Here is a 26,836-nt window from a genome sequence, read left to right as displayed (position 1 = left end):
ATCTCTAATGTCATGATCGTATTTATCCAAGATGTCTTTCAATCTCCCCTTAAAGGGCTGGACTTGCGTCTTATCATCAAATTTAAGCAATTTAGACTCCAGGTCCTTGATGTGATTTTTAGTACTCACTAGTAACTCCCTATCATGCTCAAGGAGCATGTTCATAATAATATTAGAACAGCGTAGTAAACCCTGTTCCCATGTGGAGCGGAAGGCCACAGTGGGCTCCCATGCAGGATAAATCGGAACCCTCAGGCCCCGAGGCACAATGTTCGCCTTAATGTACTCCTCTAAACTACGGGTATTCCACCATAATCTGATCCCCAATCTATGGGCAGCAGTAAGCTCAGATGACAGAGTAGAAAATTCAGATCCAGGTGTGTACGTTTCCCCAGAGGAGAAGACATTAGCAGATTCAGCACGCCAAGCAGCTTCTCGAGCGTCCCAGTCCATGATGGACACCACACCAATGGCAGGCTATAAGAAAGTATAAACAAATTATAAATCTCCAAACCCCATAATAGGGTGCGTGCAACCAGGAAAGAAAGACCTGCTATACAGAGTCAGGTCTTTCTTTCCTGGTTGCACGACCTTCAAGGACCATCAGGTAAATTGCAGGTTATTAACCTGTCTGATCATCAGCTTACTCCGGTTGAGCTTTCGGTGTTGCAAAGAGGCTTAACATTTTCTCCCGTACAAACTATTGATAAATTTACATTTGTCAAAGACTTGTACTTGTTTTGTAGGGGTTTGGTTCTGCAAGTTTTGCACAGTAGGCCACTGGCTATGGAGGGACTGGACCGGACGGACCAACGGGTACTTCAAGATTTATTACAACTGCTACAGGAGGAACCCATAGATGATGGTAAGACCCGATTTCCACATAGAAATAGGTCAGTCATGACTCCACCTTTTTCTTTGGTGCCGGCAATCAGAGTATTCTTCGAGCTAGTCAAGAAGGATATTCTTGCATTGCGTCCATTCTCACGTATACCTGACAACCTCAATAGAGAAGAGAAGCGGGCTATTACTAATTTGCAGTCTAATCCTGCCTTCCTTATCAAGGAGGCCGATAAGGGGGGGAATGTGGTCCTATGGCCACATACCCTCTACCTAGAGGAGGCCCATCGTCAATTGGACAATGCCCGCTTTTATAGGAGGTTGCCATCTGATCCAACAGGGGTCTTCTCTACTAGGTTAAGGGGTCTTCTGGATAGGGCCAAGGATTTGGGGATTATCAACAGCCATGAATTTGATTTTATGTGGGTCGAGCATCCAACCATAGCTACCTTTTACATGTTACCTAAGGTGCATAAAGATCTTTGTAGACCTCCTGGCCGCCCTATTGTGGCCAGTATTGGTAGCTTATGTGAGAAAATTTGTACATATGTGGATCATTTTCTCCAGCCGTTGGTCAGAACATTACCATCTTTTATATTGGATTCCTCTAACTTTATCAAGAAGTGCCATGAGATTACGTTGTTACCTGGGGCCTTTTTGGTCACATGTGATGTAGAGGCCCTCTATTCAAATATTGACCACAGCGATGCTGTCACGGCAGTTTTGCATTTTCTGGATCTGCTAGGACATTCTGACAGAATGCACGACTCGCTGATAGTGGATCTTGTGGAGTTCATTCTTAAACATAATTACTTCACATTTGATAGGACATATTATCTCCAGACATCAGGTGTGGCAATGGGGGCCAAATGTGCCCCGGCTCTCGCCAATCTATTTTTGGGATGGTGGGAGGTGACCATGGTCTATTTATTGGATATGTTTAGGGATAAAGTGCATCATTGGATGCGCTTTATTGATGATGTGTTCTTTGTGTGGTCTGGGACGGAAACAGAATGCAGGGAATTTATGGAACTGTTGAACAACAACTCTCACAACATTTTTCTTACCTATACAATATCTTCCTCCTCAGCCACATTTCTGGATTTGGAAATTATGGTGGAAAATGGCGCTGTTCTAACCAAGCTATACCGTAAGGCAACAGCAACCAATAGCCTCCTCGACTTTAGAAGTTTTCATCCCCAACATACGAAATATGGAGTCCCGATTGGGCAATTTTTAAGATCAAGAAGAAACTGTACACATGAGGAGGACTTCCGTTCTGAAGCTCGGACGCTCACTTCCCGATTTAGGGATAGAAATTATCCTCAGAGATGTATATCCCAAGCATTCCAAAGGGCTAAGGCCCACACACAGGAGTCTCTTCTGGACAATAAGCATAAGGTACGAGATTATGTCCCAAAATTTATAACCAACTACAACACTCATTGGCCGCAAATAGGTAATATATTGCGGAAACATTGGGGCATATTAACTACGGACCTAAACACTTCTAATATTGTCGGAGAGCGGCCCCTTCTTGTGGCTAGAAGGGCACCCAATCTAAGAGACCTGTTGGTTAACAGCCACTATAAGCGGCAGACTACCAGACTCAATCGAGGGATTAGGCTTAGGGGTTCATTCCCATGTGGGGATTGTAATATCTGTCCCCACATGGGCCCATGTAGAGATGATTTTGACAATCCTATTGATGGTAAGCGGTTTCGTCCAAAGGGATATATTAATTGCAAGACTAGACATGTCATCTATGCCTTAGTTTGTCCATGCCAACTGGTCTATGTTGGCAAGACCTCCCAAGAACTGAGACGCAGGATACAGAAACATTTCTCCACCATTAATTTGGCCAGTAGTGATATTGGTAAAGGGAGGACTCTCACTCCGGTGGCGGCCCATTTTTTGGCACACCATTCGGGTAGTGTTTCCAACATACGGTTGGTGGGTCTGGAAAAGATTACTATTTCTGAGAGAGGGGGTTCTCCGAAGAAAAGGCTACTTCAGGCTGAATCACGCTGGATATTTAATTTGGGTTCTATCGCCCCAGCAGGTCTAAACGAAGAGCTTCTATTCACCGGGTTCTTGGGTTGAAGGAGCGACTATTCTTGGATGGACCATCTTATATACAGATTTCCTTGAAGCTAAATTTGGAGGGAAGAACCATCTTATATACAGATTTCCTTGAAGCTAAATTTGGAGGGAAGAAAACAGGGTGGCTCTATATTCCATCTCTATATTCTATCTCTTTACCTACAAGGACTGCTGGAGGATGAGAGTATATCGTGGATATGGATTCCTACTGGTGGTCATGCGATTTGGAGGGGATTTTTGCTACCCACAGGATGGACCTTATGACTGGTTATTTGAAGTTGTACCTATTTTCATCCATCTATTCTGATGCTATTTATTGGTGTTATTGGAATCTAAGGAGTGCATGTCTATATTGGCTCAGGAGATACATTGTGCTCCTTTTGGCCTTGGCTCATGGGGTTCCTTATAGTAATAGGTTTTGTTTTTTTTTTTTGTTTTTTTCCCCCTCCCTTTTTTGCATATTATATGCGTAATGTTGATATTATTATTGGGATTTATTGTAAGGACTCTCTTTCTATGCGTATTATATGTGTAATATTGATATGGTATCTGTGTTGGGGTTTTAATAGGAGAACAAATAAATGACTTAATATGTATTAAACTTTATATAATAAAAGGATTGTCTAATATGGTTTGTTCTACTTCCTATTGCTTTTGTGGGGAATGGATATGATTGGTGGGACTGCTTGATCCCCGGGGACCATATATGTGTGTATTGGATGGTTTGAAATTGTGTGTGTTGGGAATGTATACACTGGACGGTATTTCTATCTCCACAGGCTTGGATACATGGCCTCTTATGGGTTTGAGCCCTGGATATTATGCATAGAAGGGGCAAACTAGTTTGCTCTTTTTTATGCATACTTTCTCACTGCATGCATATATGGCCTATTTTCCTACCTATTGAGTTTTTGCTATTCCATCCATTTGTCATCTTTTGTACATCTATGTGCATGCTTCTTCCCTCCCTCTCCCTTTTTTTTTTTTTTTTTTTCCTTCCCCTCCTTTCCCCCCCCCCCCCTCCTTCCTCCTTTCCTCCCTCCCTTTTTGGGATTCTATTTATATTAAGTTGGCTGGTTCATGTCTTTATGGCAGTAATATCTTCACCTTGGGTATTTCCCTTATCGTCCTATATGGATATCATGACATTACAGTGTCTGCTCCTGCAGCCTATTGGCTGCTTAGTATTCTGCCGCAGAGAATCCTGGACAGTGGTGAGTCATAGCCTCGCCCTCCAAGTCTGGTGTGAGCTGGTGCATCAGTCCAGTTTCCCTGATGATGTGTGGCTCCACACAGGAAGGCTATTCAATACTGATTGCATATGTATATATAATTTGCTATTGGCAGTGCTTTGTACTTCCCCTGACGAAGCCTCATTTGGGAGGCGATACGCGTGGGGCCAAGTGCTTGTTTTATCCTCGGACATCCCTCAGCCTGCTCGCTTCAAAACGCTGGTTTGTTTCTGCTTATGGCATTTTGTTTAGTCTTGTATGGTTCTGACTATCAGTGTCTACATGTATTTGGACTCCCCATGAGCCATTAGGCAGGGCACTTCTAAATCATATATGGTATACAGATTATTAAGTTTGTATCTGTGCCCCAGGCTGTAATATGGATGTTTTGTAGTTATTTTGTACCATGTAGGATTGCAAGCACTATAGTGCTTTTAATTGTGTTTTAAATTTTGTGCCAATAAAATTTGTATTTTGTTATATTGTGTTGGGTGGTGTGCATTTTATAGTGGAGTCTTTTTTCTTTGTTTTTGTATTTAGGTTTTTTCCACTACTTTGCACCCCCTATATATATATACCAGCTTTATGGCGGTGCACCAGTTGCTTTTTGTATAATATGCCCATGGATACCAGGCCCGCAGTGTGACTCAATCAGAAGACACAGCGAGGCGGGATATCGGGCAGCGCGGCCGCACAAGCGCAGCCAGCCTGACACCAAATTATGTCAGAAGACAGGCAGCGCAAATAGGGCATGCCCAAGGGATAACAGAACAGCGCAGGCTCCGTGACAGCTTAAAACAACGCTGAGGAGGCAGCGCATGGCACCAAGGGGGTAGGAATGACGGCTGTGCTGCGTCACATTGCGAAGGAAAGTCCCAGCTCCGGGACAGTATAACGGTATCAGTGAACACATTTTATAAGTGTTAAGTTCTGCGTGTGCAAGGAGCTAAAAAAAAAGAGCTACCTTTTCCTTGTGCAGCATTACTGCTGCACAAGATGGCTCTTTCAGTAACAAACGACGGGGGGGGGGGCAGGTTCCCTTACATTTAGGTTGTTGTGCCAGCGTGGCGGTCGCAGGACACATTGCCGGCTACACAGCTGGGGATCAGCTGACGTTACTGAAACCCAATAACACTAAGTCGTATGTTTTTACTGTGCAGCCTGCACTTCTGAGCCGCAACTGGCGGTGTTGGAGCCCAGGAATAGCAGTTCAGGTGGTAGAAAGATGAACACAGCAGGAGACCTGGATGACACCCAATTACTTAATCAGGCAGAGGAGTGGCAAATTCCTGCGAGATCCAGGCCTGGTTCATTTTCAGGAAAGTAAGCCGGTCAACGTTATCGGAGGATAGTCGCATGCGACGGTCTGTTAGTACACCACCTGCGGCACTAAAGACACGTTCCGATAAGACACTAGCCGCAGGGCAAGCCAGCACCTCCAATGCATACTGGCTTAGCTCTGGCCATGTATCCAGCTTAGAGACCCAAAACTTGAACGGGGAAGAGCCGTCTGGGAGTACAGTAAGAGGGCAAGCCATGTAGTCTGTCACCATCTGACGGAACCGTTGCCTCCTGCTGACTGGAGCCGCCGGTGATGGTGTAGACATTTGGGGCGGGCACACAAAAGTGTGCCAGAGTTGTGCCATACTGGGCTTGCCTTGGGCAGAGGCACTGCTTCTGCTCCCTCTTTGGGCAGAGCCTCCCCCACTGCCTCGACGCACTGAGCTGCTTTGTAAAGCACTAGCAGCACTCCTCTCAGTTGGACAGGAGAAGATGATGGAATTCACCAGTGTGTCGTGGTATTCCCGCAATTTACGCTCCCGGGTCAACGCAGGGATGAGGTTTTGGACGTTGTCCCGGTAGCGAGGATCGAGGAGGGTGAACACCCAATATTCAGGCATGTTGAGAATGTGGTCGATGCGGCGGTCGTTTCTCAGGCACTGCAGCATGAAATCCACCATGTGCTGCAGAGTGCCAACTGGCCCAGAAACGCTGTCCCCTGCTTGAGACATGATCTCTGCCCGCTCGTCATCACCCCACCCTCGCTGTACACACTGACCACTGGACAATTGTGTCGCTCCCTCCTCTGGACGGAGCTCTTCCTCCTCCATTGACTCCTCCTCATCCTCCTCACAAATTGGCCCCTGCGTACCCCTTTGTGAGGAACCACGTGGCGCTGACTCTCCAGAAGCTGATGGAAAAGGTGACTCCTCATCCTCCACCTCTTCCACCACATCATCCCTTAACCCTTGCAAAGTTTGCTGAAGCAGGCAGATAAGGGGGACAGTCATGCTGACTAGTGCATCATCTGCACTTGCCATCCGCGTGGAATAATCAAAAGGACGCAAAACCTGGCAGACGTCCTTCATAGTGGCCCACTCTGTGGTTGTGAAGTCTGATCGGCGCTGACTGCGACTTCTTTGCGCCTGATGCAGCTGGTACTCCATAACTGCTTGCTGCTGCTCACACAACCGCTCCAACATATGTAACGTGGAATTCCACCGGGTAGGTAGGTCACATATGATGCGGTGTTCCGGAAGGCGGAATCGGCGCTGCAGAGCAGCAATGCGGGATCTGGCCAAGCTGGAACGCCGCAAGTGAGCACACTCTAGGCGGACCTTGTGCAGCAGGGCATCAAGATCCGGATAGTCCCTCAGAAAACTCTGCACAACCAAATTGAGCACATGTGCCAGACATGGGATGTGAGTGAGGTTGCCAAGGGCCAAAGCTGCCACCAGATTTCGGCCATTGTCACACACTACCATGCCTGGCTGGAGATTCGCTGGCAGTAACCACACATCGCTCTCCTGCTTTAGGGCATTCCAGAGCTCCTGCGCTGTGTGGCTTCGATGCCCCAATGAAACTAGTTTCAAGATGGCCTGCTGACGTTTGGCCACGGCTGTGCTCATGTCGGTCATAGGTAAACGTTCACGGGTCCATGTGGAGGTGGACTGTGACGGATCCTGCAGAGAGGAATCTGAGGAACTGGTGTAAGAGGAGGAGTTGATGCGTACAGACTGGATTCCTGCAATCCTTTTAGTGGGCAGGACACGTCCTGCGCCACTCGCACGATCTGTACCTTGCTCAACAACATTAACCCAATGGGCAGTGAGGGAAACATATCGCCCCTGTCCATGCTGACTGGTCCACGCATCGGGGGTGAGGTGGACCTTGCTACTGACGGCGTTCAGTAGCGCATGTTTTATGTTTGCCTCAACATGCCTGTGCAGGGCAGGGACAGCCTGCCTGCTGAAGTAAAAGCGGCTGGGCACCTTGTACTGTGGGACTGCCAATGCCATCAAGTCACGGAAGCTGTCAGTCTCCACCAGCCTGAACGAGAGCATTTCCAGGGACAACAGTTTGGCAATGCCTGCATTCAGAGCCTGTGCTCGGGGGTGGTTGGCCGAGAATGCCCGCCTTTTCTCCCATGCCTGTACTACCGATGGCTGTAGAGTAGACTGGGAGTGTGAGGATGACTGGGAAGGTGGTGCTGTGGGTGGAATTACACTAGGTCTCTGGACAACAGTGGAGGAAGAGGCAACACGAGATGAAGAGGTGGTAGCTGCCGCTGTTGGTTGGCCTACGTCTTCACTGTGTTTCTGTAACTCCACCGCGTGCCTGGTCCGCACATGTTTCCACATATTTGTGGTATTGAGGTTGCTGACACTTTTACCTCTTTTTACTTTCTGATGACACAGCTTGCATTTGACAAAACAAATGTCATCTGCAACTGTGTCAAAAAAGGACCAGGCACTGCAAGTCTTGGGAGCGCCCTTTTTGGCTTTGGAAAGAGACAGGCTCCTAACGGGTGCCAAAGTGGAGGCTACAGGCTCCGCAGTCTTCCCCCTCCCTCTCCCTCTTTGGCCCGTAAGGGGAAGCTCTTCCTCAGAGCTGCTCCCACCACCTTCCTGTTCCTCACGCCACGATGGGTCAAGGACCTCATCATCTCCACTACCCTCTGCCACCAACTGCTCCTCCTGGGTAGTCTCGGCAGCACAGTACGCATCAGAAAGCGGCACCTGAGTTTCATCATCAGATGCGTACTGCGCTGTGGTCACCGGAGGCACTGGCCCACCTGCCTCTTCAGAGTCAGAGAGAAAAAGCTGTTGGGCATCACTGCACACTGCCTCTTCTTCCATTTCTCCAATGCTGCTTGGCTGGCCCCCTGTTTCCAAGCCAAGAGATTCAGAGAACAGAAGTAGAGACGGCTCCTGTCCTGGGCTCTCTGACTGCCTGGCCAATTTGGCAGGTGGTGAAGAGACAGATGGCTGCTCTCCAGTGCTCTGTGCCTGAGAGGATGTGGCACTAACTGAAGTCGATGCCGAGGCGTTAGCTGCCATCCACCCGACAACGGCTTCAATTTGGTCTTCACGCAGCAGCGGTGCACGGCGCTCTCCGACAAAGCTGCGCATGAAGGACTGTTCCCTGCTGAAACTGAGTGACGACGAGTCACCGGCGCCCGCAGCAGGCACAGAATCACCACGTCCTCTCCCTGCTCCTCTCCCTGCTCCGCGCCCACGCCCACGTGCCTTACTCCCTGCCCTCTTCATCTTGGTTGACAGATAAAGATAAGCAGAAAACTACTAAGGCCTTAGCGTGCTTATTCCTGAAATGCTCCTCCTAACAGGTGTAAGAAACACTAATGTTGTAAAGTGTGGACTAAACTTTATTATTTTTCAAATGTGGCCTACACAAGTGTTAAGTTGTGTTTGGTGAACTTTACTTTTTTTTGTGTGCAGATCGGGCTACAGAGCTAATTTAAATCACACGGAGACCGTGCAGACAGCCGTAAACGGCGCTGCAAGGCCAAAAAACCCTCCTCTAGGTTATCCTATGTAGTGTTTTTCCACTATTTAGCTGGAGACGGGTGGAAAGACACTAATAGGAATTTTTTTTTTTTAATTTTAAACAGGCTGCACTATTTGAAAAAAAGGAAATTGTTTTTCAAGGTATGAGGCAGTAACGCACCCTGAGCTGAATCCAACCGGCTATAGCTGCACACAGACTACAGGGCGAGCTGCGCTCACACAGAGACCGTGCAGACAGCCGTAAACGGCGCTGCAAGGCCCAATAAACCCCCTCTAGGTTATCCTATGTTGTGTTTTTCCACTATTTAGCTGGAGACGGGTGGAAAAACACTAATAGGGAATTTTTTTTTAAATTTTTAAACAGGCTACACTATTTGAAAAAAAGGAAAATTTTTCTCAAGGTATGAGCCAGTAACGAACCCTGAGCTGAATCCAACCGGCTATGGCTGCACACAGACTACAGGGCGAGCTGGGCTCACACGGAGACCGTGCAGACAGCCGTAAACGGCGCTGCAAGGCCCAAAAACCCCCCTCTAGGTTATCCTATGTAGTGTTTTTCCACAATTTAGCTGGAGACGGGTGGAAAAACACTAATAGGGAATATTTTTTTAAATTTTTAAACAGGCTGCACTATTTGAAAGAAAGGAAAATTTTTCTCAAGGTATGAGCCAGTAACTAACCCTGAGCTGAATCCAACCGGCTATGGCTGCACACAGACTACAGGGCGAGCTGGGCTCACACGGAGACTGTGCAGACAGCCGTAAACGGCGCTGCAAGGCCCAAAAACCCCCCTCTAGGTTATCCTATGTAGTGTTTTTCCACAATTTAGCTGGAGACGGGTGGAAAAACACTAATAGGAAATTTGAGAAAAAATGTGCAGCAGGCTGCACTATGAGCAAAAAAGGACAACTGTGTGAGGCAGTGTGAACCCCCCCTGAGCTGAATACAACCGGGTATATGGCTGCACACAGACTACAGAGTGAGCTGCACACACACACACACACACACACACACAGAGACCTTGCAGAACACTGTTAAAACAGCGCTGCAAGGCAAGAGCAAGGTGAACAGTGAAGAACACACAGCGTTTTGCTAAATTAGCCTTTGGAAAGGAAAATAAAGCAATTAGCTAGCTCAACTGGCCCTCAGTTAGAACACAGCGTCCTGTCCCTAACTGAAATCACAGCAGAGTGAGCGCAAAATGGCGGCAGCATTTTTTATAGTGCAGAGTGACATCATTTCAGCAGCCAATCACAGCCTTGCCAGTACTTACATGCCCACTATGCTAAACAGGATGTGCCCACACTTCCAATCATTCCTCATTGGCTGCTGCGTTTTGTTTGAATTCTGGGAACTTCCGATTCCGGTATCCGATACGCGGGAAGTATCGGAATTCGGTATCGGAATTCCGATACTGCAAATATCGGCCGATACCCGATACTTGCGGTATCGGAATGCTCAACACTAACTCCTGGGACACTTTAGAGACAAGGCCGAATCACTGGTTCCACAACTAAATCAAAGTAACAATGACAATATACCTGGGATACTAAAGGGGTCCAGCTACCACACTTTATGTCAAACCTAGACATAAGAGATTGGTCTAAAGACTATGATGAAGCGACATTCAAGAGGGCACTTCACACTGGTCCTACTTCCATCTGGGATGGCATATAATGTAGGATATCATACCATATATTATCCAAACACTCTTAAATTGATTTAGTTATAGAAGCAGTGATGCAGCCATTTCTCCAAAGTGTCCCAGGAGCTTGTTATCCACACTAGCATGCCAGGTCGCAATTTCCTTATGCTACTATGAGCAGTCTGTATGGCCTAAACATGTTACCATGGCCTGTAGCATATCCGGACTTGTCTCCCACTCTGTACATCTGGGACAGCATTGGTCTGTAGTTGCATAGAAAGGAAGCTACCAGCAGTGGATCTTGGTGACTTGTGTACTCAGCTTGGCAGAACATTACTAAGAGAATTATTAACAGCCTCAGTCATAGCAACCGAAGAGTGCATGTGCGCTTTATTTATTTTATGTATTTATTTTCCATTTTTTCATCATGTACATATTATTACTAGTGTTGACGATACATTCCGATATCGGGAAATATTGGATCGGATTGGATTGGACCGATACCCCCAAAATATCGGATATCGCCGATTCCGATACCGGAAACCAATACAAGTCAATGGTAGGTTAATATTGTGTCGCCCGAGAGACCGGGGTACCCAGCACCGGACCAATGGGGTCTGTCTCTTGAGGGGGATGTCATGGGTGGCTTGACCCGGTGCTGTGGCCTCAGGCAATGCACAGTGTAAAGGGTATCGTGAGGGAACAGGCACTTACTTGATCAGCAGCAGGTTCTCCCAGCGGTGATGATCCCAATCCTGGATAGATGGCTATTGTCCAAATGAAAGACTGAGGCACTGAAACGTTTAACCAGTTTACTTTAACAAAAAAAAGGATTTACAACCAGTCCTGTCACCGGAGTCTGTATGGGAACTCTGAGTTACTTTGACCCTGCCGGGGTCTTCGCCTCTTATTGTACGCAATATCTGTGTGGCCCTGCTGCTGTATGTGAACTGGCTGCCGGCCCAATCTGTCCCCTCCGGGTCCTGGTTCGACGGGCAACCCGAGTCCTTTTATCGGCTTACCCCCTCCGGGAGTACCGCTGAACTCTGTGTCTGTTGCTGCGTCCGACCCTAGTGAAGCTGATATCACCTCACGTTTTTCCGGTTGCTGTATTATATGTAATGAATACAGCCACGGATCCGGTATCCGTCTTTGCGCCTGTTCTGGGTAGTGATTAATGCTACCCGGTTCTCACAATGTCCTTTTTCTCTATCCCTCTTCTCCTCAGGCCAGTGATTTGGGCCTGGAAACCGTCATAGGGCTGTTAGAAATTCAGCTGTATGACCTCTCACTTTCAGCTCCTTAGCCCAACTGCCCAACTGCCAGTTATTCTCTCAGACCAGAATGGATCAAGGGGAGTTTCTGGAGCTCCCCCTTCTGGCCGGAGGAGGTAGTGCAGTCTTGCTATTTTAGTATTTGTATTCAGTGTCAGTAACTATATTTGTGGCAAATACCTCTAGGGGTGCCACATTCCCCCTTAGTTAAGAACAGTACTCCGGGACTGTGGGACGATAACATTTTGAAATAACAATTAATATGTACAGAGTCTTAAAAATGAAAAGTTACAAAAACCACTCAAGGAAACAAAAATAGAGTTCTGTAAAAAGTCACTTCAAATAGCGTCCATTAATACAGTTCTATCCTTGAAGGTACTAGGAAAGGCACTGCACTTTGTGTCCAAGAATTTAGTTCCATTTTTCCAACGGAGTTATCAATATAACGTCTAAAGAAAGTTCAAAAAGAGCAAAAAGCAAAGTTCAAAAAGCAGTCTTTCCAGAGCTTTGATTTAGTGCCTCCAGGCTGATAAAAAGTTCAAGAATATGCAAGAAGTTCATACAGACAAGTCTCTGTAGGTACTGGGCTTAAACGTTGCAGAATGATAACAATGACTATAGTTTTATAGTTGGTAATCTGCATACCTGGCCGGTAATTGACCCTGGGTACTACGCTGTGATCTACGTAACAGCGGTATCTCTCCATGTGGTGTACTACTGTCTACTGCGGATGTAGTATCTGCCCACTCTGCTAAAGATAATTCCACGACTATGGAATTGGCAAGTCCACCGTGAATGGGATCACTCTGATCAGGAATCTGTTCTTCCTGGCCTGGAATCTCCTGTAGTACGGGGTCAGCCTCTTCCTGTCTTGGGACTTCTGGTATTGGGTTCGGTGTTGGGTAAAAGGCCACCATGGGAACCACTACTGCACCATGGTATGTTAATAGGGTTTTGGGAAAGTCTCCTATACAGGTGTGATACATTTCCTTTTTTTTTTCCTTTACTGGTTGGACCTGCATGGGTTGAATAACTTCTGGTTCTGGCTGGACAACTTCTGTCTCTTTCAATGCTTCCGGACATAATTTAAGATTGTCTCTTGACACTAGTACAGATGATAAGCCCCCGTTTTTGCTAATGAGACACATTTTAGGATTATCCATTCTTGTTGGTAAAACTGTGTAGGGTACGGCTTCCCACTGATTGTCTAGTTTATTGGTTCAACGATTTCTCTTGAGCACTTGGTCACCCGGTCTTAATGGGGTCGCTAGAGCATTCTGGTTGAAAGTTCGCTCTTGTCTTTCTCTAGTTTGCTGAAGGCTTCTTTCCACACTCTCTTGCACTTGGCGATACTGCTTTTGCCATATGATATCCTAATTGGAGTCTTGGACTTCTGCGTCTGGTTTCAGAATTCCCATTTCTAGATCGATTGGTAATTGGCCGGGTCTTGCACGCATAAGGTAAGCTGGGGTGCAATTGGTGGAACTCACCGGGACATGATTATACAGATCCACCAAGTCAGGCAATTTCTCTGGCCATTGATTCCTTTGTGCCTCAGGTAAAGTCTTTAATAGTTCTATTACAATATGGTTCATCTTCTCGCATAAGCCGTTTGTTTGTGGATGATAGGCCGCCGTCCGGATCTTTTTGCAACCATACATATTACAGAATTCTCTGAAGATCTCTGATTCAAAGGCTGCACCTTGGTCGGTGAGAACCTGTTCCGGATATCCATGGGATCTACAAAAGTACGTTTGGAACGCTTTGGCTGCTGTTTTTGCTGTCAGATCTTTTACGGGTACTACTACCAAGAAGCGTGAATAATGGTCCACGATGGTCAAGGCATAGACATAGCCGGACCGGCTTGGTGTTAACTTCACGTGGTCCATGGCTACAAGTTCAAGTGGTTGTTTGGTGATTATGGGCTGCAGTGGTGCTCTTTGGTTCTTTTGATCGTTTCTTCTGAGATTGCACGGGCCACAATTTCTGCACCACTGTTCGATTGATTTTCTCATCCCGACCCAATAAAATCTTTCTCTTAGAAGTACTTCTAACTTTTTCCAACCGAAGTGACCAGCACCATTATGGTAAGCTTCGAGGACCATCTTGACATCTTGTTTAGGCACGATAATCTGCCAAACCAATTCATGTGTTTTCGGATTGGTGTACCTTCTACAGAGCTTCCCTTGATACAGGAACATTTTGCCTCTCTATTTCCAGAGTTGATGCGTCTCTTCTGGGGCATCCTCATCGGGATATGCACTTTGCTCAGTTAACAGTTCCTTCACCAACTTCACAGCCGGATTGCTGTCTTGGGTGTCAGCCCATCTATGGTGTGCTAACGGATTAAAATTCACCTCTTGTTGTTTCTGATAGGTACTTGACTGATGATGTTTTGCCTTGGGATGATGGAAGGCTGGTAGTTCAATTTCTTCAAGCTCCCCCGTTTCTTCTTCTACATCTCTCAAGTGTGGCATCCGGGATAGGGCATCGGCATTTCCATTCTTGCGACCTGCTCGATACTTGATCTTGAAGTTGTAATTAGATAACCGGGCTATCCATCGCTGTTCTAACGCACCTAATTTGGCTGTGTCTAGGTGGGTCAACGGATTGTTGTCAGTATAGACAATAAATTCTGCAGCAGCCAGATAGTGTTTGAAACGTTCAGTCACAGCCCAAACTACTGCCAGTAGTTCCAATTTGAAGGAGCTATAATTTTCTGGATTTCTTTCAGTAGGCCGGAGCTTTCTACTTGCAAAGGCGATGACTTTCTCCCGACCTTCTTGCTTTTGTGACAGCACCGCTCCTAGTCCCACATTACTGGCATCGGTGTAGAGGATGAAAGGTTGATGGTAATCTGGGTATGCCAGAACCTCTTCTCCGGTTAGTGCCTTCTTTAGTTGTTCAAAGGAGTCTTCCCTTTCATCGTTCCACTGAAAAGGAGGGTTTCGGTTTGAAGGTTTCTTCGTCTGCCCTACCAAGGCGTCTTGCAAGGGTGCTGCCAATTTGGTAAATCCTTTTATAAATCTGCGATAGTAACCCACCAATCCCAGGAATTGCCTCACTTCTTTTGCGTTGGTAGGTCTTGGCCAATCCCTTATGGCGCTTATTTTCTCAGGATCCGGTGCTACTCCCTCCGAACTCACGATGTGTCCCAGGTACTGTACCTTTGGCTTGAGAAGGTGACATTTGGATGGCTTGATATTCATGCCATACCTGGATAAGGCTTCGAACACTTCTGCCAGGTCTATTAAGTGTTGTTCGTAAGTCTTTGAGTAGACGATCACATCATCTAGGTACAGGAGGACGGTCTCGAAGTTCTTGTGTCCGAGGCAGCATTCCATCAGCCGCTGGAAGGTACCGGATGCGTTGCAGAGTCCGAATGGCATGCGATTAAATTCACATAGACCCATTGGTGTGGTGAATGCCGTCTTTTCCTTATCTCTCTCAGCCACAGGGACTTACCAATACCCGCTTGTTAAGTCTAAGGTGGAAAAATAATTAGCAGATTTCAAAGCAGTCAAGGACTCTTCTATCCTAGGCAAGGGGTAGGCGTTTTATGGGTGATGTTATTAATCCGCCGGTAGTCTACGCACATTCTCATGGTTCCGTCCTTTTTTTTGACAAGCACTAGAGGGGCCGCCCAGGGGCTACAGCTGTCTCTTATTACCCCGGCCTGTTCATCTCCCTCAGCATATCTTTTGCACATTGATAGTGAGTGGGCGGTATGGGTCTATATCTTTCTTTTATTGGGGGATGGTCACTGGTGGGGATTGTGTGTTCTACCCCTTCTATCCGTCCGAAGTCCAATGGGTGTTTACTGAAGACTTGTTCATATTCCGTCACTAGCCTATACACCCCTTGTTTTTGATGGGTAGGTGTTGAATTTATGCCCACGTGTAGCTGTTGACACCAATCCTCCAATTCTCCGTCTGAGCCGTTGCCTTCCACCTGACAGGTTGGTTCTAAGGGCTCAATGGTTGTGATGGCATTGTTGTCAACAGTATATAGCTTTGCCACTGTAGCATACCTTGGCAAAGTGACCTCTTCCTCTCCACAGTTCAAAAGTCGTACCGGCACTCGTCCCCGGTGTACCTCGACTACCCCTCGTGCTGTGAGTATAGTGGGCCTGCTGTCGGTGTACACTGGTTCTATTAAGGCTTGATAATCTCGTCCCTTAGTACCAATGGCTGCTCTACACCATACCAGCATTTCTGTTTTTGGTGGGATTACAATAGATGTTGTATCACTTACCCTCACACTGCCGATTTCTCCACCTGCAACTTCTACCTGTTGCCTTAACATCAATACTTTTATTTCCCTTTGGAGAACTCTCTGCTGGCAGGATTGGGCAGTTTCAGCAATTTGCTGTAAGACAGAAATAACTTCGGAAAAGCAGTTCTCTAACACATTCATTCCTATCAATACAGTTGGTTCACAGTTCCGCCGGTCAAGATCAACAACAATTATACCCTGTTTCTTCAATTCTACTTTACCAATCTTTATGGTCATCTCACTGAATCCTAGTTTCGGTACCAACTTACCATTACTGGCCCATATATCTAGTTCAACATCAGAGGGCCCTTTATCAATATCTGCATCAGCCCAGTACCTCTTATAAAGGATATATGGTATAGATGAAATCTGGGAACCTGTGTCCAGCAAAGCGTTGAGGGGAATTCCGTCCAGCACGATAGGGATAATGGGTCGTCCTCCGATGTACCTGTCGTGCCAGGGTGTTGGGCCTTGAAAGTTCATTCCTGCGAAGCGGCCCGCATTCACAGGGGATTCCCGTTTAAATCACAATCTCGTGCAAAGTGGCCTGGCTGCTGGCAACGGCAGCAAATGGGCTGTCCATCCGGTTGGTAGCGGTCGCGGGGTCGTCCTCTCCATGTCGGGTATCTCCGGGGTCTCATCCATGGAACATCCTCTCTACGGTTTGCGAACTCTATCTTGGGTCCTCTCATCTCCTGCATGGTTTTAGCCATTGAAGCAAAAACATCAGTTAAAGAGTCAAGCTTTTGTTGAAGAGCCTCATTAGTACTGGGCCCCAGGGGCTTAGCAATGGCCCCGGACATAGCTGATGTCACTGGCACTCCCTGTTGTTGAGGTGCCTCTGCCATAGGTTGCGCAGGATCCTGATCCCGAGGTGCCTCTGCCAGCTGGAGACGTATAGCGCTCTCCTTTAATTGAGCAAATGTCAATTCAGGGTTCTTAAAAACAAGCATGCTCACATGCCCCCGGTGAGAAGGGGTGTAGAGTCCCTCCATAAATTGATCTCTTAGCAGTTTATCCGCTCCGGTGTTAAAAATGGGTTCAGCCAGTGTAAGTGATTTAAGGGCTTCCTGCAGGTTTAAGGCAAAGTCTCTCACGCCCTCATTAACTTTTTGTTTGCAATTAAAGAATCGTATTTTAGCTTTGCTGCTGGACGTGGTTTCAAATGTAGCTTTTAATCCAGCAAATATGCGTTCAACAGTGCCTTTTAGATCAGCTGCCCATGCTGTGACTTCTCGCTTAGCATGGCCACTTAAAGGGAACCTGTCACCTGAATTTGGCGGGACCGGTTTTCGGTCATATGGGCGGAGTTTTCAGGTGTTTGATTCACCCTTTCCTTACCTGCTGGCTGCATGCTGGCCACAATATAGGATTGAAGTTCATTCTCTGTCCTCCGTAGTACATGCCTGCACAAGGCAATCTTGCCTTGCGCAGGTGTGTACTATAGAGGACAGAGAATGAACTTCAATCCAATATTGCGGCCAGCATGCAGCCATCAGGTAAGGAAAGGGTGAATCAAACACCTGAAAACTCCGCCCATATGACCAAAAAGCGGTCCCGCCAAATTCTGGTGACAGGTTCCCTTTAACTGCATCATCAGGAGACTAACACGCTGAACTTCACCCACGGGGAACATGTTAAAATGGGCCAGCATCTTTTCTCTGAAATCGTCAAGGGTATTAGGCTCACCTTCATACATTGGAAGCCACGGGCCACCTGGGGTATATGGCATCAGCACCGGCATGATGGGCGCCACTCCTTGCACCGCTGCGCTACCAGACGCTCTATCGACACTCTGTCTTTCAGCTGCATTAGCGCCGCCGGGTGCTGCGGCGTCTCCGTGCTGCGACATACTGTGCCCCCTTAGTTAATCCGGACCCTTCCGGTCCTCCGCTTCCGTCGGGATAGTGTAGATTCGTTCTGCTATGCAGCAGGATTGGTTTTCCCCTTGCTCTGACGTCAGAGCGCTCAGCTTGGTGCCGCCCACAATGACACGCCCCCTGCTGCTCCCGCCCGCCGCGCGCTCTGTAATGGCGGATTCTGAAGTTTTTCAGTTAGACTGGGGCTCAGGTAATGGCGTAGCTCAATTAACAGTCTCGCGCCTAACGGTTATGAGGTGATTACCTCAGGGGATGGCGGCCATCTTTACTCCATTATAACCAATGGGGAAAAGTCACTTTCAATAGTTTTTAATGGGAAATGGAATTTTCTTTAATAAAGTTAATTTTCACGATTTTTCATCCAAGTTTTCAAAGTTTTGGGCTCCAATCACGGCACACAATACCCGGTATATGGGCTGGCTCTATCCTGTTCGTGACGCCAATTGTGTCGCCCGAGAGACCGGGGTACCCAGCACCGGACCAATGGGGTCTGTCTCTTGAGGGGGATGTCACGGGTGGCTTGACCCGGTGCTGTGGCCTCAGGCAATGCACAGTGTAAAGGGTATCGTGAGGGAACAGGCACTTACTTGATCAGCAGCAGGTTCTCCCAGCGGTGATGATCCTGATCCTGGATAGATGGCTATTGTCCAAATGAAAGACTGAGGCACTGAAACGTTTAACCAGTTTACTTTAACAAAAAAAAGGATTTACAACCAGTCCTGTCACCGGAGTCTGTATGGGAACTCTGAGTTACTTTGACCCTGCCGGGGTCTTCGCCTCTTATTGTACGCAATATCTGTGTGGCCCTGCTGCTGTATGTGAACTGGCTGCCGGCCCAATCTGTCCCCTCCGGGTCCTGGTTCGACGGGCAACCTGAGCCCTTTTATCGGCTTACCCCCTCCGGGAGTACCGCTGAACTCTGTGTCTGTTGCTGCGTCCGACCCTAGTGAAGCTGATATCACCTCACGTTTTTCCGGTTGCTGTATTATATGTAATGAATACAGCCACGGATCCGGTATCCGTCTTTGCGCCTGTTCTGGGTAGTGATTAATGCTACCCGGTTCTCACAATGTCCTTTTTCTCTATCCCTCTTCTCCTCAGGCCAGTGATTTAGGCCTGGAAACCGTCATAGGGCTGTTAGAAATTCAGCTGTATGACCTCTCACTATCAGCTCCTTAGCCCAACTGCCAGTTATTCTCTCAGACCAGAATGGATCAAGGAGAGTCTCTGGAGCTCCCCCTTCTGGCCGGAGGAGGTAGTGCAGTCTTGCTATTTTAGTATTTGTATTCAGTGTCAGTAACTATATTTGTGGCAAATACCTCTAGGGGTGCCACATCTACATGAAGGAAAACAACTAAAAATAATGAAGAACGTATTTGGGGAGGTGGAGGAGACATTAAATAAAGGCATATAGATTTAGCCCAATCAAATGGAATAGCAGGAATGATTTTTTTTTTAAGACGTTCGGAGTTACAAAGATATTGACAATGTTAAGCTTTTTATATTTTGTCAGATATTTATGTTTCACTACTTCCCAGCTCTTCACCTTCTTTTTTACTTCTCCCACACTTTCTTCTTCATCATCCTCAGCAGCAGCAGCATCTTTTTCATCAACTTCTTCTTCTCCTTATTCATCATCTTCTTCTTCTTCTTCAGCTTCTTCCTATTATTCTTTTTTTACATTCTTCATATTCTTCTTATTCAATTATTATTATACTTCATATTCTACTTCTTCATCTTCTTCTTCATATTCTTCTTCTTCACCATATTCTTATTTGTGACAGCCAGGACTTCCTGTAGTTGTTATCTATAAAAGTTTGAGGATTACACCTTCCATTCTGCCTGTCACAATAGATTTACAACAGGATTTGTCCGCGTTCAGTTTTGCCTGCAGCAGCTGGTTTATTTCCAGGGGCACCACGAGGAGGAACGGACTCACCCCCATACACTGCTTAGTCTTCTTCTGCTTATAATTTAGATAATATCTTTTACTCTGAGTTTTAGTCTTATGCTTAAAGGGAACCTGTCACCTGAATTTGGCCGGACCAGTTTTCAGTCATATGGGTGGAGTTTTCAGGTGTTTGATTCACCCTTTCCTTACCCGCTGGCTGCATGCTGGCTGCAATATTGGATTGAAGTTCATTCTCTGTCCTCCGTAGTACGCGCCTGCGCAAGGCAATCTCATCATCAGATGCATACTGAGGTGTGCTCTCCGTAGGCACTGGCCCACCCGCCTCTTCAGATTCAGAGAGATAATGCAGTTGCGCATCACTGCATACTGCCTACTGCCTCTTCTTCAATTTCTCGAATGCTGCTTGGCTGGCCCCCTCTTTCCAAGCCAAGAGATTCAGAGAACAGAAGTAGAGATGGCTCCTGTCCAGGGCTCTCTGATTGCCTGGGCAATTTGGCAGGTGGTGAAGAGACAGATGGGTGCTCTTCAGTGCTCTGGACCTGAGAGGATGTGGCACTAACTGAAGTCGATGTGTTAGCTGCCATCCATCCAACAACGGCTTCAATTTGTTCGTCCCGCAGCAGTGGGGTATGGCGAGCTCCTACAAAGCTGCACATAAAGGACTGTTCCTTGGTAAAACTGGGGGATGCTGAGTCACTGGTGCCCGAAGCAGGCACAGAATCCCCTCATCCTCTCCCTGCAGAAACTCCACGCCCACGACCACGTGCTTTACTCCCTGCCTTCTTGATCTCGGTAGACTGATAAAATAGGCAGAAAAGTACTAAGGGCTTAATGTGCTTATTCCTGAACAGCTGCTAACAGGTAAAAGAAACACTAATTTAATAAAGTGTGGACTAGACTTTAATATGAGCTAATGTGGCCTACACAACTATAAAGTGGAGTGTTTGGTGAACTTTATTAACTTTTTGTTTTTTTCACAAAAAGACACTGGATGAGCCCAAAGATGTAAAACCGATAGTATCACAAACTTTTTGCAGCTATTACAATGCAGGAAGGTAACCTACAATGCAGTAGATGAGGCTCCAAAAATAGGCTAATACTAATCTGGCTGGGGCTGCAGGGCACAAGGCTGCAGAAAGGCTCCTCTATCTACTCCTATATAGTGTTTGCATGCAATCTAGCTGGATACGGATGGAACCACACTAATGTGAGAAATCAGGAAAAATGTGCAGCAGCACTAATGCATAAAAGGACAATGTAACAGTATGAGGCAGTGATGCACGCTGAATGGACTACAACCAGATGTGGCTGCAGAACAAACTACAGCGTGAGCTGCACTGACACACAGAGACCTAGCAGACAGCCGTGAACAGAGCTGCAAGGCTGCAGAAAAGCACCTCTATCTACTCCTATATAGTGTTTGCATGCAATCTAGTTGGATACGGTTGGAAACACACTAATAGGAGAAATCAGGAAAAATGTGCAGCAGCACTAATGCAAAAAAGGACAATGTAACAGTATGAGGCACTGACGCATGCTGAGTGGACTACAACCAGATGTGGCTGCAGAACAGACTACAGCGTGAGCTGCACTCACACACAGAGACCTTGCAGACAGCTGTGAACAGTGCTGCAAGGCAAAAAAAAGCTTCTCACACAGCGGTTGCTATGGTCGCCTGGGTAAAGCAGAATGAAGCACATCGCTACCTCAAACTGTCCCTCAGTCAGAACAGCAGTGTCAGTCCCTAACTGAATTCACAGCAGAGTGAACCCAAAATGGCGGCGGTGGCTTTTATAGTGCATCATGACATCATTTCAGCAGGCAATCACAGCCATGCCATTAGTTACATGCCTAACATGCGTAATAGGATGTGCCCACACTTCTTAGGATTCTTCATTGGTTGAATTAAATCAAACTGGCTCATAGCATTATGGGAACTTCCGATTCCGGTATTCAATATTGCAAAAGTATCGGAACTCAGTATCGGAACTCCGATACCGCGAATATCGGCCAATACCCGATATTGCAGTATCGGAATGCTCAACACTAATTATTACCTTATCTATCAATCCTGGTATTTTTATAATTCCTTGACTTTTCCTTCTTGGTGTTGCGATTTCAATGTTGAAGAGTCTATTATGTATTAGAAATTTTAATAGCTAAAATGTTTCATCATATTAGCTAGATGTCCTTAGAAACTACTCTTTAGTCTGTTGTAAGCCCATATGATGGGAACTATATACACCAGGGGTGTCAAACTGCATTCCTCAAGGGCTGCAAATAGGTCATGTTTTCAGGATTTCCTTGTACTGCACAGGTGGAAATTTAATCACCTACACACATAATGATTGCAGCACCTTGTGCAATGCTAAGGAAATCTTGAAAACACGCATGGTTTGCGGCCCTCGAGGAATGCAGTTTGACATCCCTGATATACACGGCAACACACAGAGCAATGCAGATCTGCACTGTTATACAGAGAAGTTCTGTAATCACAGGGGTCTAGTGCAGCCTCCCATGGATACACCCAGTGTCAGACTGAAGAACATTGGGCCCACCAGAGAATTTTATTCTGGGGGCCCACCTTTCTCCCCCACTCACACACCCATAGCAGCTGAAAGGTTTGCACTATGAACTCTCCTTAAGGAGAAGCCTGCGCCCACCAGAGGAGTCTCCGGTTCTCTGGTGGGCCAGTCCATCTCTGGATACACCCAACAATCTTTTCTTTTGCTTCTATACCTTTATATGCCTTTAACTTTATATAGAGACAGACAGACTTCTTTCTGTCTGGTACATGTAACAAAATTAACCCTGTAAAAATAGTTAATAATGATTCTAGATAATAAAATGTTTTTTTTGGCACAGGAACAATATCATGTCTTACATTACTCGACTTTCCCCTCTCCAGTCTATCCTTAATGCAGCAGCCAGGGTCATCCATCTGGCTAGTCATTACTCGGATGCGTCCGCTCTTCTGCCCATTCATTACAGGATACAATTCAAAGTACTTGTTCTCACCCACAAAGCTCTCCACAGTGCAGCACCCCCTTACATCTCCTCCCTCATTTCGGTCTATCGGCCTAACCGACCACTGCGCTCTGCAAATGACTTTCAACTAACCTCTTGACTAATCCGTACCTCCCACTCCCGACTCCAAGACTTCTCCCGTGCTGTGCCAATCCTCTGGAATGCTCTAGCCCAAGATATTAGGACCATCCACAATTTGCATAGTTTTAGGAGCTCGCTCAAAACACATTTGTTCAGAGCGGCCTATCACGTTCACTAATCAAAGTCATTTTATGTTTGTGTGTGTGTAGCCCATTCACTATCTCCATCTATCCGCACCCCCTGAAGATGGCTGGACCATCATTGTAAATACATCATTGTAAATACACACCTGTACTTTGTATCTCCCCCACCTCATTGTAGATTGTAAGCTCTCACGAGCAGGGCCGTCTTATTTCACTTTACTTATTGTATTATTAACGTTGTTACTTATGACTGTTGTGTTTGAAACTGTAAATCTGTAAAGCGCTGCGGAATATGTTGGCGCTATATAAATAAAGATTATTATTATTATTATTTACATTATTGCAAGAGAGCTTGGCTGAGTAGATTACACAAGAAGGAAAACACACAGCAACTCAGCAGGATCTAGGAGCAACATGGCAGATGTGACAACCTACATGGTGAGCTGCAGCATGTGCTACATGTTCACAGATCGACCAGAAGAAGAATCAAATTTCACCTGTCAGAAGTGTAGACTAGTGGCCCTTTTAGAAGAAAAGGTGCGGGGTCTGGAAGAAAGAATAGCAACTTTGAAACTCATCAAAGAGAATGAAGACTTTCTAGACAGAACAGAAGCATCTCTACTGGTCACAGAAGGTGCAAAAAGTGTCAGAGAACCTCCAAAAGCAGATGAGTGGAAGCATGTGACCAAAAGAAGCAAGAAGACCATGGAGAAATCACCAACCACACAACTGAAGAACCGATATCAAATCTTTGTAGAGGATGAAGATGGCACACCTAAGAATGAAGCAATACCAGCAAGCAAAAAAGAAAAGGTCACACAGCAACAAGTGACAGCAAAAAGTACAGCCAAGAAGCAACGAAGAGTGGTGGTGGTGGGAGACTCACTACTGAGAGGCACAGAAGCAGCCATCTGCAGACCGGACATAACTGCAAGAGAAGTATGCTGCCTTCCAGGTGCGATGATCAAGGATGTGACCGATAGGATACCAAAGCTCTTCAGCTCCAAGGACGTCCACCCATTTCTTCTGATACATGTTGGCACCAATGACACGGCAAGGAAGGACCTACCGACAATCTGCAAGGACTTTGAAGAGTTGGGGAAGAAAGTAAAGGAACTGGATGCACAGGTAGTTTTTTCTTCTATCCTTCCAGTAGACGGGCATGGCACCAGGAGATGGAACAGGATCCTTGATGCAAACAACTGGCTAAGACGATGGTGCAGACAACAAGGATTCGGATTCCTGGACCACGGTGTGAATTACTGGTATGATGGACTCCTCGCCAGAGACGGACTACACCTCAACAAAGCTGGGAAACACACATTCGCCAGAAGACTCGCTACACTCATCAGGAGGGCGTTAAACTAGAAGAAGAGGGGACGGGAAGAAAAACATTAGACTCGAACAAAGACAACCCAGGAAAACATACTCAGAAGGGAGGTAAGAACATTTCTAAAACAATCCACAGTGAGGAGATTGGAACAAAACAAAATCCTCTAAACTGCATGCTCGCAAACGCCAGAAGCCTGACAAACAAGATGGAAGAACTAGAAGCAGAAATATCTACAGGTAACTTTGACATAGTGGGAATAACCGAGACATGGTTAGATGAAAGCTATGACTGGGCAGTTAACTTACAGGGTTACAGTCTGTTTAGAAAGGATCGTAAAAATCGGAGAGGAGGAGGGGTTTGTCTCTATGTAAAGTCTTGTCTAAAGTCCACTTTAAGGGAGGATATTAGCGAAGGGAATGAGGATGTCGAGTCCATATGGGTTGAAATTCATGGAGGGAAAAATGGTAACAAAATTCTCATTGGGGTCTGTTACAAACCCCCAAATATAACAGAAAGCATGGAAAGTCTACTTCTAAAGCAGATAGATGAAGCTGCAACCCATAATGAGGTCCTGGTTATGGGGGACTTTAACTACCCGGATATTAACTGGGAAACAGAAACCTGTGAAACCCATAAAGGCAACAGGTTTCTGCTAATAACCAAGAAATATTATCTTTCACAATTGGTGCAGAATCCAACCAGAGGAGCAGCACTTTTAGACCTAATACTATCTAATAGACCTGACAGAATAACAAATCTGCAGGTGGTTGGGCATTTAGGAAATAGCGACCACAATATTGTGCAGTTTCACCTGTCTTTCACTAGGGGGACTTGTCAGGGAGTCACAAAAACATTGAACTTTAGGAAGGCAAAGTTTGAACAGCTTAGAGATGCCCTTAATCTGGTAGACTGGGACAATATCCTCAGAAATGAGAATACAGATAATAAATGGGAAATGTTTAAGAACATCCTAAATAGGCAGTGTAAGCGGTTTATACCTTGTGGGAATAAAAGGACTAGAAATAGGAAAAACCCAATGTGGCTAAACAAAGAAGTAAGACAGGCAATTAACAGTAAAAAGAAAGCATTTGCACTACTAAAGCAGGATGGCACCATTGAAGCTCTAAAAAACTATAGGGAGAAAAATACTTTATCTAAAAAACTAATTAAAGCTGCCAAAAAGGAAACAGAGAAGCACATTGCTAAGGAGAGTAAAACTAATCCCAAACTGTTCTTCAACTATATCAATAGTAAAAGAATAAAAACTGAAAATGTAGGCCCCTTAAAAAATAGTGAGGAAAGAATGGTTGTAGATGACGAGGAAAAAGCTAACATATTAAACACCTTCTTCTCCACGGTATTCACGGTGGAAAATGAAATGCTAGGTGAAATCCCAAGAAACAATGAAAACCCTATATTAAGGGTCACCAATCTAACCCAAGAAGAGGTGCGAAACCGGCTAAATAAGATTAAAATAGATAAATCTCCGGGTCCGGATGGCATACACCCACGAGTACTAAGAGAACTAAGTAATGTAATAGATAAACCATTATTTCTTATTTTTAGTGACTCTATAGCGACAGGGTCTGTTCCGCAGGACTGGCGCATAGCAAATGTGGTGCCAATATTCAAAAAGGGCTCTAAAAGTGAACCTGGAAATTATAGGCCAGTAAGTCTAACCTCTATTGTTGGTAAAATATTTGAAGGGTTTCTGAGGGATGTTATTCTGGATTATCTCAATAAGAATAACTGTTTAACTCCATATCAGCATGGGTTTATGAGAAATCGCTCCTGTCAAACCAATCTAATCAGTTTTTATGAAGAGGTAAGCTATAGGCTGGACCACGGTGAGTCATTGGACGTGGTATATCTCGATTTTTCCAAAGCGTTTGATACCGTGCCGCACAAGAGGTTGGTACACAAAATGAGAATGCTTGGTCTGGGGGAAAATGTGTGTAAATGGGTTAGTAACTGGCTAAGTGATAGAAAGCAGAGGGTGGTTATAAATGGTATAGTCTCTAACTGGGTCGCTGTGACCAGTGGGGTACCGCAGGGGTCAGTATTGGGACCTGTTCTCTTCAACATTTTCATTAATGATCTGGTAGAAGGTTTACACAGTAAAATATCGATATTTGCAGATGATACAAAACTATGTAAAGCAGTTAATACAAGAGAAGATAGTATTCTGCTACAGATGGATCTGGATAAGTTGGAAACTTGGGCTGAAAGGTGGCAGATGAGGTTTAACAATGATAAATGTAAGGTTATACACATGGGAAGAAG

Source organism: Ranitomeya imitator, chromosome 8 (assembly GCF_032444005.1).
Source record: "Ranitomeya imitator isolate aRanImi1 chromosome 8, aRanImi1.pri, whole genome shotgun sequence".
Taxonomy (NCBI): domain Eukaryota; kingdom Metazoa; phylum Chordata; class Amphibia; order Anura; family Dendrobatidae; genus Ranitomeya; species Ranitomeya imitator.
This window is presented reverse-complemented; position numbering follows the sequence as displayed.